Genomic DNA, 15,776 nt, shown 5'->3' on the forward strand with positions numbered 1-15,776 from the left:
CAGTGTGACCTGTGTTGTTGTTGATCAAATATGTCTTGCAATAGCACTAGTGTGTACTATACAGTTAAATTGCAGCACATAGCTGGGCTTGCACGCTATCTGTACAGGATGTAGATGGCGCTAAAGGCAGTGCCATAATGGCACCCCCTGAATAATATTGATTGTGTAAAAACCGGCAAAGATTTCGAGTCAATGGATTCAGGGGACTGTCAGGAAAATTGGGAACGGTGGCAAGTATGCCGCTGTAAAGCACCATTCACATTAAACTTGCGGGCCTCATCAACATTAAATTGTCATATCAAAGTGCGGGCCGCAGAATAATGTGTCGTGGGCCGCAATTGGCCCGCGGGCCGCATGTTTGTGACCCCTGGTGTAGACAGTGTGTTTAGGTGTAAACAAAACTGTGTAAACAGAGCGATGTCTCCATTTAGTGAGCACTGCCAGAACACAAACGCACGCACACGCACGCGCACGCACACGCACACACACACACACACACACACACACACACACACACACACACACACACACACACACACACACACACACACACACACACAGCGGACAGTCAGCGTCGACTCACAAAAGTTGTGACATGAAACGCACACACTCCACGTCATTGTCGCTTTTCGGCTTCTATTGTCTCGTGTTATTTTGCCGAGCCTCTCCAACTCCCGCCGACAAGCACCGGTCACAACTTCACAGCCCCCCTTCCCCCCCGATCTCTAAAAAAGTGCTTCAACGCCCGTCCGCAGCGCCAAACAGTCCAGAGCTCTCGAGTACCGGGACACTCGGATCATGAAGAGCTTTCTATTAATAAACACAACAGGTAGCGGGACAACACAACGTTGTGTTGTCTCGTTCTAAACAGTCAACACGATGATAGGAACCGGTTTAGCCTGGAGGAATTCTTAACATTTCGTTCACATTCGGTGCCGCTAAAGTGACCACTTCAATAACTTCACCTCATTTTTAGGCATATTTTCCAAGTCCTTGTTGTGTCAAGTAGAATGTGTATTGGATGTAAGTGTATCTGTCGGTGGGGGATGAAGGAGGGTGTGGTGTAAGGTGATCAACACCTGTATCACAGTTATGTGCACAAGCTAGGGGTTTAACGGTACGGGTATTTGAATTGAACCGTATTGGTACGGGACTTTCAGTTTGTTTCGGAGGTGTACCGAATGAGTTTCCACACGAACATGTGTGAACCAGTGTTTTTCAATCAGTGTTTTTCAACCACTGTGTGCCGCGGGATACAGTGTGGTGTGCCGTGGGAGATTATCTAATTTCACATATTTGGGTAATGGAAGTTTGCAAATGATGCGTTGTTGTTGAGTGTCGGTGCTGTCTAAAGATCGGTAGTGGAACCGTGTAATATTCTTCCATACCAGTAGGTGGCAGCAATTGTTTTTTAGATGTCGGAAACAGCGGTAGGAAGTGTGCAGGTCCTGGCACATTACGTTCCGGAGCAGGCCCACAGGCCACGCCACCCCCCTCCCCCGCCCTCACCTAAGTACAACTAAATGCGGGCCTTTTTAAGTAAGACCAACAATTTTAGAGTATGATAAGTCTCTCATTCTCTTTTAATAAAATTGTAATTCAGAAGCTAATCAATAGTACATAAAATACCTTAATACATTAATGCGACTTCTTGAACAGGTGCGGTAGAAAACGGATGGATGGATTAACCTGAATTTTTTTTTTTTTTACAATCATTTTGGAACTCGCAAGCGTACTTCTTACTCGTCATCGCCATGTCTCTTCTTCGTTCTCGTGCTTCGACTCTGTTACGTTTTTGGACATTACTACTTGCCGTAGTTTTGAAGCAATGCATGATGGGAATCCGGATGTTGTGTGTCAGTGTATTAATGGTGCCGGCTGGAATAAACACACGCTGAGAAATAGCTCCGTGCCTGCCTGCTTTATGGGTTATAGATAAACCTATGGATAATGGAGACATATATAACACTAAAGGCAGTGCCTAAAGGCACGCCCCCAATATTGTTGTCCAGGTGGAAATCGGGAGAAATTTGGGAAAATGGTTGTCCCGGGACATTTTCGGGAGGGGCACTGAAATACGGGAGTCTCCCGGGAAAATCGGGAGGGTTGGCAAGTATGAGTTACTGTACAATTTTTTTTAGCCCAATGCGGCCCTCAAGTAAAAACATTTGGACACCCCTGGTTTAATGGATACAAATAAAGTAAATAAAGTCAACTTGTTTTTCCACTCTACTGCTACTTTTAATGTGTTTTTTATTTTGCACACACACATGCAAATTCTCCTAAAAAGGCCAAAAGCCGACTGCTAAACATTAAGCTGATCATACGGTAACAAGTTGGGTTGACAGTGAGTACTGTAGCTGTTGAACAGTATCATTGCTTCCTGACTCATCACTGTGCACTTACTGCATATTGTACATTTCCAGGTGACATAGTGCCCCCTCCCATAGAAAGTCTGCACAGATGCTGTAAACGGGTCCATCCGAGCAATAAGCAGTGACGGGCTCAGGATTATCCCGCAGTGTTGGCACACACCTGCGACAATATTGCACCCGTAATCCTCCGCCTGTGGGTCACCGCTGCTTAATTAATAACCATTCCCCGGCGAGGGCCCGTCGCAGTCAAGAAGCGGCTCGTTCGTTTGTCTGACCGCACCGTCCGGGGAGCTGCGACGTGAAAGGGCGACAGCAGGGGGCATGGAGCTGTCAACCTGAGTTTTCTGATGGAAGCTTGCACAATAGTTTAGTTCCTGCTGCCACGTAGATGTCGTGTGTGTGAAGGAGCCCCCCAGCAGGCAAAGGACATTAAAGGCCTACTGAAACTCACTACTAATGACCAAACAGTCTGATAATTTATATATCAATGATGAAATATTAACATTGCAACACATGCCAATACGGCCGGTTTAGCAAATTTAAATTTCCCGCAAGGTATCGTTTTGAAAACGTCGCGGAATGATGACGCGTGCGCGTGATGTCACGGACTACCAGGAAATATCAACTCAGCACCAGTTACGGCTAAAAGTCGTCTCTTTTCATCGCATAATTACACAGTAATTTGGACATCTGTGTTGCTGAATCTTTTGCAGCTTGTTCAATTAATAATGGAGACTATAAAGAACAATACTGTTGGTAGAAAGTGGTGTATTGCTGCTGTCTTTAGCACCGAGACACAGCCTGCTTTATGGGTTACACTTTTTTTTTAACACAGAGCGGTCAAGCGAACATGTTTCTCTACGTCAACCAGCAGGTTTTTGGATTGGAAAATTGTGATGTATATCTTACCGGGGACATCATTGGATTATTCGTCCTCCTGCAGTAGCTGTTTAAAAGGCAGCTGTGAGCTTGGCTCCTCGGCTTCTCTCTGAGACACTGCGTGTTCAACGCAGCCATCCGACCTTGAGGTATGTCTTTACAATCTCACTAAAACACTTTTAAAACAATAAGCAGATAAGTGATCTTCCAGAATTATCCAAGTAAATGTGTCTAATTACATCTGAAATGCTGACACGGAGCTGTCGCTTTTTATTTTATTGTATTATTTTTTTTTTTTTTAGTCCTTCGCTATCAATATCATCATCCACAAATCTTTCATCCTCGCTCAAATTAATGGGTCCGAACAGCTCTTGCTGCTGCAGGCTCCTATTAAAAACAATGTGAGGACGTGAGGAGCCCTAACCCTTGTGACGTCATCGTCTGCGACTTCCGGTAAAGGCGAGGCTTTTTTATCAGCACCAAAAGTTGCCAACTTTATCATCGATGTTCTCTACTAAATCCTTTCAGGAAAAATATGGCAATATCGCGAAATGATGAAGTATGACACATAGAATGGACCTGCTATCGCCGTTTGAATAAGAAAATCTCATTTCAGTAGGCCTTTAAAACAACAACTTCCCGACATTGAGCAAACATGCTTTTTGAAAACGTTAATCAATGTTGGGTTCAGACGTTATTACGACCATTGAATTTTGGTCATTTTCCAACTAATATTGTACAACACAAATACAACGTTAAAACAACATGCTTTTTGATGACGTTTAATCAATGTTGGGTTCTGACGTTGATTTGACCATTGAATTTTGGTCATTTTCCAACGTATATTTTATAACAAAGATACAACGTTGAAACTACAAGCTTTTTGACGACGTTTTATCAATGTTCGGTTCTGATGTTGATTTGTCCATTGAAATTTAGTCATTTCCCAACCAACAACGTGGATACAACTTTAAACATCAACGTGTTTCAACTTATAAATACAACTATTTTGCAACTTTGAAACAACATGCTTTTTGACGACGTTTAATCAATGTTGGGTTCTGATGTTGATTAGGCCATTGAAATGTGGTAATTTCCCAACCAACAATATGGATCCAACGTTGGACATCAAAGTTGTTTCAATTTATTAGTACAACTATTTTCGCAACGTTGAAACAACATGTTTTTTGACAGTGTTTATTCAATGTCAGGTTCTGACGTTGATTTGACCATTGAATTTTGGTCATTTTCCCACCAATATTTTACAACACAAATACAACGTTGAAACAACATGCTTTTTGACATCTTTTAATCAAAGTTGGGTTAGGACGGTGATTTGACCATTGAATTTTGGTCATTTCCCAACCAATATTTTACAACACAAAACGACGTTGAAACAACATACTGTTTGACAACACTTAATCAATGTCAGGTTGTGACGTTGATTTGACCATTGAATTTTGGTCATTTTGCAACTAATATTTTACAACACAAATACAACGTTGAAACAACATACTTTTTACGACGTTTAATTGATGTTGGGTTTTGACGTTGATTTGACCATTGAAATTTGGTCATTTCCCAACCAACAACGTGGATCAAACTTTAGACATCAACGTTGTTTCAATTTATGAATACAACTATTTTCACAGCGTTGAACTAACATGCTTTTTGACAATGTTTATTCAATGTTAGGTTCTTACGTTCATTTGACCATTGATTTTTGGTCATTTTCCAACCAATATTTTATAACACAAATATATAAATACAACTATTTTGCAACGTTGAAACAACATGCTTTTTGACAACATTTAATGAATGTTAGGTTCTGAGCCTAGTCTACAAAATCCGCTACACCTCCTTGATCCCTAAGTACATGTCAAACTACTTCCTTAACGTAAATGACCGCCATAACCACAACACCAGGGGGAGCTCCACAAACCACGTTAAACCCAGATTTCGATCTAACAAAGGTCTTAACTCATTCTCTTTCTATGCCACATCAATGTGGAATGCACTCCCAACAGGTATAAAAGTAAGTGCATCTCTATATTCCTTCAAAACCGCTCTAAAAAAACACCTCCAGGCAACTTCAACACTTTACTAATACCCTCCTCCATTCACATCCCATCTCCCCGGATTATAAACAACTCAAATGTACTTCTAATGTATATACTTGTTCTTATGCTATCTGAACTCACTATGTTCTCTGCTGGCTGTACATATCCTACTAAGTAAGACCTACACTGTTTCAATGTCCACATTTCTCTGTTGATGCAATTGTTGATGACTGAAGTTCTGATATCAACCAAAGCTCCCCACCCACCCCCCGGATTGTAAATAATGTAAATAATTCAATGTACATACTATGATGATTAACTTGTGTGATGACTGTATTATGTTGATAGTATATATTTGTACCATGAATTGATTAACGTGGACCCCGACTTAAACAAGTTGAAAAACTTATTCGGGTGTTACCATTTAGTGGTCAATTGTACGGAATATGTACTGTATCAATCAATCAATCAAAAACGTTGATTTAACCATTGAATTTTGGTCATTTCCCAACCTGTATTTTATAGCAAAGATACAATGTTGAAATTACAAGCTTCTTGACGACGTTTAATCAATGTTGAGTTCTGACGTTGATTTGATCATTGAAATGTGGTCATTTCCCAACCAACAATATGGATCCAACGTTAGACATGAACGTTGTTTCAATTTATGAATACAACTATTTTCACAACGTTGAAACAACATGCTTTTTGACAATGTTTATTCAATGTTAGGTTCTGACGTTGATTTGACCATTGAATTTTGGTCATTTTCCAACCAATATTTTATAACAAAGATACACCGTTGAAACAACATACTTTTTGACGACGTTTGATGAATGTCAGGTTCCGACCTTGATTTGACCATTGAATTGTGGTCATTTTCCAACCATTATTCTATGACACGAATACAACATTAAAACAACACCACATTCTTTGACAACGTTTAATCAATGTCAGGTTCTGACGTTGATTTGACCATTGAAATTTGGTCATTTCCCAACCAATATTCTACAACACAAATACAACGTTGAAACAATCAATGTCAGGTTGTGACGTTGATTTGACCATTGAATTTTGATCATTTCCCAACCATTATTCTACAACACTAATACAACGTTGAAACAACATGCTTTTTTACAACGTTTAATGAATGTTGGGTTCTGACGTTGATTTGACCATTGAATTTTGGTAATTTCCCAACCATTATTCTACAACACAAATACAACATTAAAACAACAACACACTCTTTGAAAACGTTTAATCAATGTCAGGTTCTGAAGTTGATTTGACCATTGAAATTTGGTCATTTTGCAACCAATATTTTACATCACAAATACATCGTTGAAACAACATACTTTTCGACAACGTCAATTTGTGACGTTGATTTGACCATTGAAATGTGTTCATTTCCCAACCAACAACGTGGATCCAAAGCTAGACATCAACGTTGTTTCAGTTTATAAATACAATTATTTTGCAACGTTGAAGCCACATTCTTTATGACAATGTGTATTCAATGTCAGGTTCTGACGATGATTTGACCATTGAATTTTGGTCATTTTCCAACCAATATCTTATAACAAAGATACAATGTTGAAACAACACACTTTTTGACAACATTTATTCAATGTTGGGTTCTGACATTGATTTAACCATTGAAATGTTGATCATTTTTCAACCAATATTCTTTAACACAAATACAATGTTGAAACAACATGCTTTTTGACAACGTTTATTCAATGTCAGGTTGTGATGTGGATTTTACCATTGAATTTTGGTCATTTCCCAACCAATATTTTACAACACAAATTTCAACGTTGAAACAACATACTGTTTGACAACGCTTAATCAATGTCAGGTTGTGACGTATGATTTGACCATCGAAATGTGGTCATTTCCCAACCGACAACATGGATCCAACGTTAGACATCAACGTTGTGTCAATTTATAAATACAACTGTTTTGCAACGTTGTTTACAAGTCATTTTAAAGGACATGCATGTATTATCAACATTGTATCAATGTCTTGTGCCTGCTAGGTCCAAACACAAGCTGCTGATGAGCGTCACACACACCCACACACACACACGCGCACACAAACACCTTCCTGCTAATCTCATTTTGTCGTTATCAGAGCCATCAGACTGACCTCGTCCACAGGATAAATGAAATAAGCCAACAGATGTCCGACAGTTTGCCTTTTGCTTTTTTTTTGTCCCTCCCTCTCCCCGGCTTAAACGAGTCCTAAAAATAACGACACAGTCCTCCCCGGCCTAAAACGTGTTCTTTTTGGTTGAGCTTCCTTTCACAGGTTCCACACACACACACACACACACACACACACACACACACACACACACACACACACACACACACACACACACACACACACACACACACACACACACACACACACACACACACACACACACACACGTGATAAAGTTCCTGATATGAAGATAAATTGAAGGCTCGTCAAAAAACGAAAAAAAAAGAAAATAAGTCGAGGACAAAGCGTGGGTGTCTCCTCGGACCTGGCCTACGTCCAACTGAAGCTCAGTCAGATATGAGCAGACGATAATGCGGAACGCCGCCGGAACCGGTTTGTCCTGCCCGAGCAAGCGGCGTCAGTGTATGCGCGAGCTAGCGTGCGGCACGTTGTAAATAGATTACGCCACAGTGGACGCCCATCTGCCGAGGACGACGGCACTTCCAAAACGTCCTCGGTGAAAGCGCCATATGCGGATCTCCCGCAACAGTAAGCAATGATTGTGAGGAGGGAACGGGGTGGCTTGGGGGTTGGGGGGTTCACGTTTTGTCTTGGTACGAAAAACACAACAGTCGAGCGAGAGCACGGATGTCCGACTGGGCAATAGAAGTGTTGCCTACCCAGATGTAAAACATCTTTAGCACAATCAGCCTTTTCATATAAAGCCATAAAGGAATGGAACGGTTTTACAACAAACTTGAAAAGTCTAACAGATTACTCTTCATTCACAATTGAAGTTAAAAAGTGGCTTTGGCGCAATCAAAGCTGCTCACACGGTCACTAAGGTGGCCACTATGTTTGACAGATCAACTTAATCTGTATTATATTTATCCATGACAGCATTTTGGTTGTAAATTGTGAGGTGTGTCTGTAAAAATCATGGTGGTATTTACAAATGATGACAGATGTGAACAAGAGCATGTATTGTCTTTGTGTGATGATGTAAATGAGGTGTGGTTGTATTCTATATTGAGTATTTGTCCATGAAAGGGCATTTTATGATTTTTGTCTTAATTGAGTACTTGCTATGGTATGATTTTATTGTCAAAATTTTATGGCAGGATTTTTTGTATCCCTTTATTTTAGGTATCCAGGGACTGCAGATGGAAATTAGGTGTTTACAGTGGGGCAAAAAAGTATTTAGTCAGCCACCGATTGTGCAAGTTCTCCCACTTCAAATGATGACAGAGGTCTGTAATTTTCATCATAGGTACACTTCAACTGTGAGAGACAGAATGTGAAAAAAAATCCAAGAATTCACAATGTAGGAATTTTAAAGAATTTATTTGTAAATTACGGTGGAAAATAAGTATTTGGTCAACCATTCAAAGCTCTCACTGATGGAAGGATGTTTTGGCTCAAAATCTCACGATACATGGCCCCATTCATTCTTTCCTTAACACGGATCAATCGTCCTCTCCAATTAGCAGAAAAACAGCCCCAAAGCATGATGTTTCCACCCCCATGCTTCACAGTAGGTATGGTGTTCTTGGGATGCAACTCAGTATTCTTCTTCTTCCAAAAACGACGAGTTGAGTTTATACCAAAAAGTTCTATTCTGGTTCCATCTGACCACATGACATTCTCCCAATCCTCTGCTTTATCATCCATGTATCCATTTTGGTATAAACTCAACTCATCGTGTTTGGAGGAAGAAGAATACTGAGTTGCATCCCAAGAACACCATACCTACAGTGAAGCATGGGGGTGGAAACATCATGCTTTGGGGCTGTTTTTCTGTTAAGGGGACAGGACGATTGATCCGTGTTAAGGAAAGAAGGAATGGGCCCATGTATCGTGAGATTTTGAGCCAAAACATCCTTCCATCAGTGAGAGCTTTGAATGGTTGAACAAAATCTTATTTTCCACAATAATTTACAAATAAATTCTTTAAAATTCCTAGATTTTTTTTCAAATTCTGTCTCTCACAGTTGAAGTGTACCCATGATGAAAATTACAGACCTCTGTCATCATTTTAAGTGGGAGAACTTGCACAATAAGTGGCTGACTAAATACTTTTTTGCCCCACTGTAGCTATAATCTGGTCCAGAACGTATCTGTCTTTGAGCTTAATGTTTCTGTGCATCGTCCCTTCAAATAAAGACTAAACTAACTAACTAGAACAGGTGCCTTGAATCAACAGCACACGCTCACAATTGACAGGCAACAAAACCAAAACTGCAAGCAACTCATTTCTACCCTGCGGATCATTATAACCTGCAAGTGTTTGCCGATGAAGTCTCATTTAGTCTTTTCTGCACTAGAGTAGGCAGCCAATAGCAACTCATCATTGTAAATTGACACAATCATAAACCTGTAAGGTAAAAACGACCGTAAGGTAGGCCTGGGTGAGTTTTTGCCTTAAAGCATGAGTGAAGAATGCACTACCGACCGAATACAGTAGGGGCGAGATTCATATTGCCCTATCCCTGGGTGGCTCTCGCGGGTTAATCATTTTTTCAATGCGGTCTGCTGAAAATGATGGAAAGCGCCGCTCTACCAAGCAACTGACGCCGTGATCACAGTTTGAACTGCCACAAAACATGTTTAAAGCTATTTGAGACTATCTACTGTCATGATCCGTGATCCTGATCATGTTTTTGTAATGTTTTGTTAGTTTTGGACTCCCTTAGTTCCTGTTTTTGTGCACCCTTGTTTGTTACCGTGGTTACTTATTACAAACCTTGTTTCCATATGAGTTGGGAAATTGTGTTAGATGTAAATATAAACAGAATACAATGATTTGCAAATCATTTTCAACCCATATTCAGTTGAATGTGCAACAAAGACAACATATTTGATGATCAAACTAATATTTTTTACTTTTTTGCAAATAATCATTAAGTGTAGAATTTGATACCAACAACACATGAGAAAGAAGTTTGGAAAGGTGGCAATAAATACTGATAAAGTTGAGGAATGCTCATCAAACACTTATTTGGAATATCCCACAGGTGTGTAGGCTGATTGGGAACGGGTGAGTGTCATGATGGGGTATAAAAACAGCTTCCCAAAAAATGCTCAGTCTTTCACAAGAAAGGATTGGGCGAGGTACATCCCTTTGTCCACAACTGCGTGAGCAAATAGTCAAACAGTTTAAGAACAACGTTTCTCAAAGTGCAATTGCAAGAATTTTAGGGATTTCAACATCTACGGTCCATAATATCATCAAAAGGTTCAGGTCCATGACCGTGACCTTCGATCCCTCAGATGGCACTGTATCAAAAACCGACATCGATCTCTAAAGGATATCCCCACATGGGCTCAAGAACACTTCAGAAAACCACTGTCACTAAATAGAGTTGGTCGCTACATCTGTAATTGCAAGTTAAAGCTCTACTAAGCAAAGCGAAAGCCTTTTATCAACTACATCCACAAACGCCGCCAGCTTCTCTGGGCCCGAGATCATCTAAGATGGACTGATGCAAAGTGGAAAAGTGTTCTTCATACTCCATTAATATATGCTCATTTTAAACTTTCATGCAGAGAGGGAAATCACAACTAATTCAATTGACCAAAACTGTATTTATTAAACAGTGGCACAAACATTCATGTCATTTCCAAAACAGAAAGTGCAAGATTGTCAGAGACAATTTAAAACAAGGTATTAGTGCACTTTTGTGCATGATGTCACTAAGATGACATGTCAAAACAATAACTAAATTAAAGTGCACTTTTAGTACAGAACACCACTACAATAGTTTAAAACAAATAAAGTGCACTTTAGTGCATGATGTCGCACAATATATTTCAATAAGTGTCAAATAAAAATGAGCTACATTTTGTTGGTGTGGCACCGAATGGAGATGTTGACATGCGGAGTAACCACTCTTCATCCTCTAGCAGGTGACTTTTCAAATGATGCTACAAATTAGCAGTAATGCTACTTTTTGTAGCAACGTTTTTGCCGCATATTCCATATATCCACATATCCCACTTGAAGCAAAACCACAGCCAGACGATGGACCCCCTGCTGTTTTTCTTGGGAATTAATTTTTCCTTCATTTGTTACCAGATTCGCACCTTCTTTCTCTCGTATTACCCACTCACACCACAGCTAACGTTACCCATGTTGCTACCTCTCGGCTCCGCGAAGGCATATACGTATGTGACGTATGTAAGAAGGTGCGCTTGTTGTCTGTAAGAAGGAGCGTAGAAAGTGTGAGAAGCAAATGCGTGAGAACGTATACTCGAATATCACGATACAGTAATTTTTTTATATCGCACAGGGATAAACCCGGGATATATCGAGTATATCGATATATCGCCCATCCCAATTTAAAAATACAACTATTTTGCAACGTTGTTTCAAAGTCAGTTTTAAAGGACATGTATGTGTGATCAACGTTGTATCAATGTCTCGTGCCTGCTGGGTTTCTACACCTTTTCATTTATAATTTACTTTAATGTTACGTTGATTGTTTTATGTTTATTTTTCTTATTTTGTTTAATTTTTACCAAATGTTTTTATTTGGGGGCCGCATTGGGTTAAAACAATTTGGCCGTTATATATATATATATATATATATATATATATATATATATATATATATATATATATATATAAAAAAAAACGTTATATATAAAACGTTAACCACCATGATGCTACAATAAAAAACAAACAAAGGAAAATACAAAAAGTGGTACTGATTTTATAGTATATATATATATATATATATATATATATATATATATATATATATATATATATTATATACATATATATATATTTATATTATATACATATATATATATATATATATATATATATATATATATATATATATATACACACATACATATTTATATATTCCTCGCGCACTAATTGACTGAAAGAGCACGCACATGCCACTGATAATTTCACGTTATCGATGAGAAAATGCATTTTTTGACAATATGATTTGCCTAAGCGGCTAGGAGAGTAAAATGGATCAGAAAGGACAGATTTAAAAAAAATTCAAATAAAAATTAAATAACATAATTTATTTTATTTTTTTTCTTGGGATTTCCCGCGGGCCAGATTTTGTGGAACCCTGATTTTTACGAATGAAATAAATAAATTACAGTTATAGACTAACAACAACAGTTGATTTTCCAGTAAACAAATGTTTCTGGAAAAAACAAAAGGTTGTAGTTTCTCATTTTTATGTCATGGGGGTTTGTTTTCCCGGGATGCAAACGGACTATTCCGGACAGGACTTGAAGGTAGGAACATATTTAATTATTCACTAACAATCAAAGGAGTACAAAAAACAGAAAACAACCCACACATGGAAGCTAAGGCAAAAAACTTAGGACATGAAACATGAAACTATAGAGATGAAAACAACTAACCAAACTGTGGCATAGAACAAACAAAACTTACTGTGGCATGAAACAAATATCGAGCAAATCTTGGAATCAGACATGGAACGAGCAGCATGAAACGAGCATGAAACTGCGGCATGAAAAGAGCAATGACGCCACGACGACTAACTGGCAAAGACAGGTTAAAATAATAGTCTCTTAATTACAGCAGGTGCGTGTCCGAACACCAGCGGCGGTTGAAACTAATGAGTCGCCATGGTAACTAAGATAAGGGAGCGCAAACAGGAACTAAAAGAGTCCAAAACTAACAAAAAATAACAAAAACATAATCCAGACCACAGATCATGCCAATTTATAGTAATGCACTTTCCCAATATCGACTGTGGATTTTACCGTAAAAAAATGAAAATATGCATGCAGCAAATGACTGTAGATGAAAAAAACGATACCACTGTGGTAGACAGTGGTATCGTTTTTCCATTTACAGTAATTAGCTGCATGTAAACAGCTCAGTCGCCAGAATTCTACTTGAAAATGTGTATGCAGCAAATTACTGTAAATGGAAAAACGATACCACTGTGGTTGACAGGGGTATCGATCCCACTATCTACCACAGTGTAACCCCCTTGGGTTGATGTTGAATTCTCAATTATTTTTTATGTCACACCCCCCCAGGCAGAATAAATTACTTGCCCCGAAAATCTTAGTTTCAACTATAAATAGTATAACTTTTGTTATAAGTACACCTCTGCAAAACATTGTATTATTATTAATATTAAATAATACAGAAATAAATACATGAATAACAACACATACAAAAATACTAAATATATCAAATACAAAAAAATATTAAATAATACAAAAAATAAATACATGAATAATGTTTGAAAAAAAGCAATTTTTTTAGCTCACTTTTGTATTGAAGGGGGAATTGCAAACTTCCTGTTGATTTTAGCTGGGGGGTGTCAGTGTATGAAATATAGGTCTAACTGAGACCTACATAGAAGTTTTTTTTTGAGGTTTTTTGTTTCTACTTCATTCCTACTGGAAGTTAGAGACCGTTTTGTCTGTGTTTTGAGTTTTGGGGTTTGTTTTTTTTGATTAGATCGCAATTTTCGCCAGTCCTGATGTGAGTGTCAAATTTGGTGAGTTTTGAAGCATGTTAAGGGGGTCAAATTACAGCTCAAAGAGGCGGCGGTATAATAATAAAGACATATAAAATTAATAAAACGCTAATAATTCAATAGGGTCCTTTGTCCCAAAGGGGACATCGGTCCCTAATAACAACATTATTATGTTTTTAGTCAGTAACAAAAAAGATTTAATGTGCATCATTTTACCTGAAATTCAAAAAACTATTGCATTCCTATTTAAACTGTTAACATTTTTTTGACAATTTTTTTAACTCAAAAATAAATGTAAAAAATTCAAAACATATTTATAAAATTAAATTGATCAGCAAAGTATATAAAATAAATATCTTATAAAACAAAACAAAAAAATAGTGACTTTTTGTTGTTGTTTTTAGTCAAAATGAGCACATTTTACAATGAGTATGTTTTGTAGTGCAGACAAGGTTTGAAGCATGATACTGATAAAGCATGTTCCGTGGAGTCATACCGTGCCTTCCCAGGGGGGCCCGCCCCACTATTTGAGAAGAACTGAATTAGGCCATTGGAATGATGACTTTTGACGTTTTCGCCTGAGTCGGTGATTGAGCAATTATTGAAGTTTTTCAACATGGCAAAGTGTCGGTGCAGGTTTGTGTGGATGCAGTTCAAGGGAACGCTGTGCTCACCTCTGTCAATCCACCGTATATTTACCGTTACATGAATATATGGTAAAAATAGCAGTAAAATAACATTGTTGCTTGGAAATAACTGGCCCCTGAGGGCAAGCACGGAAAAGGGTGATGAAATTGTGACGCGTTTAAATCGTGAATCATGATCTCTCTTAAGGGATGCGGATTAAAACCTGACTCATCTGAATAACTAGAAAATAAATAGAATATATATATATCTTATGATTGTTCTCATCCTGCTGCTATGTGATGTGACAGGTTGATGCGGGCCGTCCCTGCGTGACAATCTAGACGAGAGTTCATGACCCGTGAAGACACAATGGCTGACTTGATGCACACAGTGGAGGCGGGGCATGACTTTGCAGGAAATGGACCGGTACGTGTCAGCACTCGCTCCCGCAAACAATGGTGCGGTGGTTCAGTGTAGCGCCTTACGTCATGGCTGCCCAGCTCATAACGGGCGCATGTGTGTGTGTGAGAGTGTGTGCACAAGGTGGGGGTGGGGGGGTTTAGGCATCCAAACAGAGGCAGATGGAGCATAAAGAATAACCAAAGGCAAATGACCAGTTCATCTTAAATGGAGCACATTAAACATCTGTGTGGCTTGACTTCGTTTTAAGCGCATATTTTTATTCCTTTTCAGCACACACAAACGTTAATAAGACAATCACGTTAATACCGGCAGCCTCTCTGGCTGGTTCAAAAGACATTTACCTTTTGCTACAGATACCAGCACGAATCGCACAATCTGAGTTATTATTTTTATTTTTTATTCACAGCTGTGATGACCATGCATGGTTGATCAAAATGTGCGTGTGTATATATATATATATATATATATATATATATATATATATATATACTGTACATATATATACAAATACGTATAAATATATACAGTACATATACATACATAAAGGTAGATATGCATATATATATATATATATATATATATATATATATATAGATATATATATACGTGCATAAATGTATATGTATATAGAGGACACACATATATATATATATATATATATATATATATATATATATATATATAAATAAACTGTATATATACATATATGTAT

At 38.3% G+C, this 15,776-nt stretch overlaps 1 protein-coding gene and 1 long non-coding RNA gene across 8 annotated transcripts in view; one reads left to right on the forward strand and one right to left on the reverse strand.

Moving 5' to 3' along the window:
* The window catches only part of satb1b (SATB homeobox 1b), a 210,205-nt gene that overhangs the window by 10,945 nt on the left and 183,484 nt on the right, over positions 1 to 15,776 (reverse strand). The window lies entirely within an intron of this gene.
* On the forward strand, positions 7,776 to 15,299 carry LOC133561856 (uncharacterized). The gene is made up of 2 exons (XR_009808784.1): positions 7,776 to 8,072; positions 14,950 to 15,299. It is a non-coding gene; the product is annotated as an uncharacterized LOC133561856 (long non-coding RNA).

Source organism: Nerophis ophidion, linkage group LG11, assembly GCF_033978795.1.
Source record: "Nerophis ophidion isolate RoL-2023_Sa linkage group LG11, RoL_Noph_v1.0, whole genome shotgun sequence".
Lineage (NCBI taxonomy): Eukaryota > Metazoa > Chordata > Actinopteri > Syngnathiformes > Syngnathidae > Nerophis > Nerophis ophidion.